The sequence below is a fragment of the Sturnira hondurensis genome, unplaced genomic scaffold (assembly GCF_014824575.4).
Source record: "Sturnira hondurensis isolate 20B ecotype Veracruz unplaced genomic scaffold, ASM1482457v3 Scaffold0008196, whole genome shotgun sequence".
NCBI classification, from domain to species: Eukaryota; Metazoa; Chordata; class Mammalia; order Chiroptera; family Phyllostomidae; genus Sturnira; species Sturnira hondurensis.
This window is the reverse complement of record NW_028080827.1, coordinates 22297787-22302665: the sequence shown is the minus strand read 5'-3', so window position 1 is coordinate 22302665 and position 4879 is coordinate 22297787.

The following is a 4879-nucleotide window of genomic DNA, read 5'->3' as shown; positions in this document are numbered from 1 at the left end:
GCAGGAGCAGGACGTGGCCTGAGGGTGGACTTCGGGCTGCCCGAGGGCACCGCACCTCCACACACACACAGTATAATAGAAACAGGTTTCCCATGCTCATAATTAATGAGCTGTGCACGTTTGTATTTTATGTTTTATTTTATACATTTGTGTGGGTGTGCACACCCTTTCTTACTATGGCAGCAATAAAAAAAAAAAGTTTGATGGCCATACCTGTAGAAGAGCTTCAGGAAGAATTATAAGCATTTTTCTACATTGACTCTTATTTTCTCTCTCCCTTTCTTTTCTCTTTTTCTGAAGCATCCTCACCCCCCTTCTCTCTCTCTCTCTCTCTCTCTCACACACACACACACACACACACACAGCTGTCATCATTATTGTACAAGGAATTTATTTGGTCTCCTTTGTTGACAGTTTATCTGTGGGGGGTATGAACCCCGCCTTGCATCAGGAGTGCACACCTTGAAAGCTTTGGCAGGATTCAGGTTTACAGATCGCATTGTCACCTGGGAGCAGGGACTGTCCTCCATCCGGGCTGCTCCAGGGAAGCCACAGGGCAAAGTGCAGGGGCACATGTCTGACCAGAGGGAGTAGGGCTCTGTTTGGAAGCCATCTGATGCCCGCATCAAGCCTTCGTGCTGCAGGCAAGCTGCCACCTCCTCAGGGGGGAAATGCGAGGTTCTGTGGTACCTGTGCTGTTTGGGCTTTGCCATCTGCACAGAGAACACTGCAGGGGACGGCCAACCCCCAGCAAGCACACAGGAACCCATGTATGTGCAGCAAGCACACAGGAACCCATGTATGTGGAGCGAGTAGGCCAGTCTGGAGGAGAGCGCCACACTTTTCAAGAAAGGGCATTTCTCTTCCAGGACTAGGCCATTTCGTACAGCTAGCTGGTCAGGCCAGGGCGAATTCTGGTCACTGCCTGCAATTGCTCTGTGAATGTCAATTTTCTGATTCACATCAAGACAGAAGAGGAATCAGAGCAGGAAAGACCAAGGGGATCAGTGCCTGACTGATGAGCCAGCTGGTGGGTTTTCACAGGGCCACGCCCTGCTTGATGAGAGAGGCGAAGTGCCCCCTGCAGCAGGTGTCAGACTCCACCTCTGGGATCTGAGAACTTGTTCCGGGAAGCTCTGGTTGAGACCCTGGGCCAGCAGGCAGGGGAGGAGAGAGCAGCAGCCATATTTGGTCCCAGATTCTACCTCTGTTGATTCGGGTTGGGAGTGTAGAGTCTCACATGCTGGTTAAACAAACAAACTTGTATGTCCCAAGTCTAAGGAATTGTTTGAAATGCTCAGTAAAATCTCTGAAGTGGAAAACCACTATGGCCTTTTAAAAAAAGGTGGTATAAATTAAAACTCTAGGAGAAGGCTTTTCACAAGGTTAATAGCTTCTTTTCAAAAGGCATGTCCTGGAAATCAGAGAGCAGAGTCCCTGATAAGATTTGGTAGGATCTGAAAGCCAAGTGATTCGTTCATTTAGTCAGTATCTGTTTACGAAGCAACTTGTAGGTGACTGACACCACATCGGGCACTACAGGGATAAAAAGCCAGATCCTGCCTGATAGATTTATCTCAGGATAAATCACGGAAACACGAAATAGAAATTGAAGAGTAACCTAAGGGTGGATATCAGATTGGGGGTGCAGGCCTAGATGTGGGGGGAGGGGACCTAAGGGAACATTTTAGGGTGGTGGAAATAGTCTACATCTCAAGTGTGCTAGAGTAGACGTGACTGCAAACTTCCACCAAAATTCGTAGAGCTAGAAACCTTCCAAAGGTGAATTTGACTGAATGTAAGTTGTACTTCAACAAACCTGACTTTTGGAAAAGTGGTCTAACACATGTACAGATAAATGACACAAACTAACAAATCCTATGTCATAGACATGTCAAGACAAAGCTCTGCGTGGGTACAAATATGTCAGAAACCAAGGATTGGATGGTATCTGCACTTTAGGCTGAGAAAAGAAATCTTGATTAAAGACATGTTACTTTTACCACCTAAAATCACTCTGTAAAAAGGGAGTCGGGGGTGAGAGTGGCAATTTCTCAGCTGCCACACAGCTGTGGAGGTAAAAAAAAAAAGCATTTGAGGAAGGAAGAAGGAACAAACAACAAATCACTGATTTTTTACTCTACGGAGAAAATTTTATCTTGTAAGTATTCACCGCCCCTTGCATTTTCTTCTTTTTAATATAATGGCCTTATTAAGATGTAGTTCACGTGTCACAAACTCACCCTGTTTAAACTGTACTACACGGTAGTTTTAGTGCATTCACAGGATTGGGCATCTGTCACCACTGTTTAATTCTAGGACATTTTTGTCCCCCCGAAGGGAGTCCCATACTCTCTCCTGAGTTATGGGGTGATTTCAGGAGTCATTGTTTGAGGGACGGCTAAGTGCTCTCCCAGGCGGCTGACCCATCCTTCGCCCCCACCAGCGGGAGCGCTGTGGAAATTGCGGCTTCGCATTTCCCGTGCTCCGCTGTCTCACCATCTCGAAGCTCTCCACGCACAAACAGGGAGTTTTTAAAACTGATGCTGTTGAGATGGAAATGCAACATTGAAGGGAAGTTTAAGATAGTTCCAGATGATGGGGAGTAAGCAACTTTTACTTTTTCTATGCTGTTACAGTTTGTATTGCCTTTGCCTCTATCAGATCTAATTTAAGACAATTCATTTTCGTTACAAGATTGGATATGGGTTTCTTCTAACATTTGAGAGTGTTGTTATGGGCTTCCTTTTGGCAAAAGAGGTGAATTCTTTAAGAAGAAAGGGTGATGAGAGTGTTGAATCAGGAAGTACTTGTGAGTCCTTTTTCCCAAAGAAGTCTGCACATTCGAGACTCGACCCGCAGACTCCTTTGTTCCATGGCAAGAGGTGGGCTTCGGTTTTTCTCTCTTTCCGTGGAAGGATGGAGCCGGGGTTAAAGCTCCCTTCTCCTCACTGCGTGCTCCTTTTCAAATTCCTTTGGCCCCTCCTTAAAAGTCAGTTGTTCTGCAGGCTTCCTTCCTAGCCCTGCTTCTCTTCCTATGTTATTACATCAGCGTTTCCCAAACCACGTTCAGAGATATTTGGGAAGCTTTGGGCTAAATACCATAAAACACGTTCCTTTGGCCAGGATCTCATGCCTCAAAATCATTGCTTGGCTAATGTTCTTTCAGAATCTCCAAGAAGGTATAGAATGCAGCCTTCCCCTAAATCCACCTCCTCTCCCTCTTCCTCCCCCCCCCCGTCTCACCTTGAAGAATAGCATCATCAGGCACCAAGCGGCCCCCACAAACTTGGGGTTCACCTTTGATTTTTCTGCTTCCCTTGAGCCCAGAACTCCCTCCAGATAGAATTATGGCTATTTCTTGCTGTGATCTTTATTTATTTAACAAATACTTACTGGGCGCATTTTACATAATATCTAGAAGCTTACACTCTAATTGTAAGGATAGAATCTACACAGATGAAAAGCTAAATGACAACTTGAGATGTATCACCAGATAATAAGTAAGTGAGCATTACAGATAATACAGTGCTGCGGGCTCGGTGAGAAACATCTCTGTGGGCAGAAGAGGTCAGGCAAGGAGTTCAGGGAAATACTGTTCTGTTGCTTAGAAACAGCACTGGAGATGGAAGATAATTTTAAACAGCTATTTGAAAGGACCCCTAGAATGTGGAAACTGGAAAACATAGAAGCAATCAATCATTTGCCAATACTCTCACTTTACATAGAGGAAACTGAGCTGCAGAGAGACCCATGGAGGGATGATCAGCTGCATTCATGCAGTATTTGCCGAGTGCCCACTGCATGCAAGACACAGCGTGGGCTGCACTTCTTTGAAAGAGCAGGCAAGGTGACACTCATTTTCAAAGGACACCTGGTATTTACTAAGACTAACCCGTGCCAAACATCTCCAAGGGCAGGGCTGTGACGGTGAGGTGGTGAGATCCCATGGCAGCTGTAAACTGGGTTACTAGTTCTCCCACTCACCAGTAAGAAGAGAAGAATTAAAGTCGTTAATCACAGGTTACTTCTGCTTTGTGAGTAGTCAGGGTAGAAGAATGCACCACCACCTACAGTGTCCAGTCACCTCATCAGATCCCCAGGCAGGAGATTCTGAAGCAACCTTCACAGTGTCCACTTCATGGAAGGTGACACAGCCCAGTTTTTGTGACGTGGAAACATGGAAGTAGGTTTTGAGACAATACAGTCAGGGAGGCAGGCAAAGTTTTACCATCCAGGATTATTTTTTTCTTGACTTCTATTTGAGTTATTTTTTTTAAATGCCCCTCTAACAAAGTCAGAGTAAAGACACTTCCAGAGTCCCCAGGCCTGCCTCAGGAAAAACAGTGACAGGGGGCTTTTTAATCTGGAGGAAGTCGAACAGGAAAAGCTAAAGATTCTGTGAGAATAGAGAAAAATAGCTTACTAAAAATGAAGGCATACACGTGGAGAAATTGGAGCAGACAGGAAGAAAGTCGCTGCCGTGGATCAGGTAAACAGGAACTGGCTTTTCAGTCCCAGGAGACTCAAGGTTCCCAATTCTGGGCTTTCTGGATGCTTGACATTAGTTGGAAGTAATCGATATCTCCTTGTTTGTAGACTCTTTCAAGATGTTCCCCAAAGTAATCTTGTTTTCTCAGTTCCCCTGTCCATGACCCAAGTGTCTGTGTGCTCCTGGCACAGCTTGAAATCACTGTATTTTTCATCTTTGCCTTTAGTTTTGAACAAGCAGGGAGAGACCCCCGGGGACACCCTGGCCGTGGCGTGTGGGCTGGGCTGCCTGTGAATGAGAGTCAGTAGCCTGAGGCGGGTCTTCATTATCCTCACCCCACCTGGCTTTCCATGCGTGGAACAACCTGCCCCTAGAGAGGACTTTTAA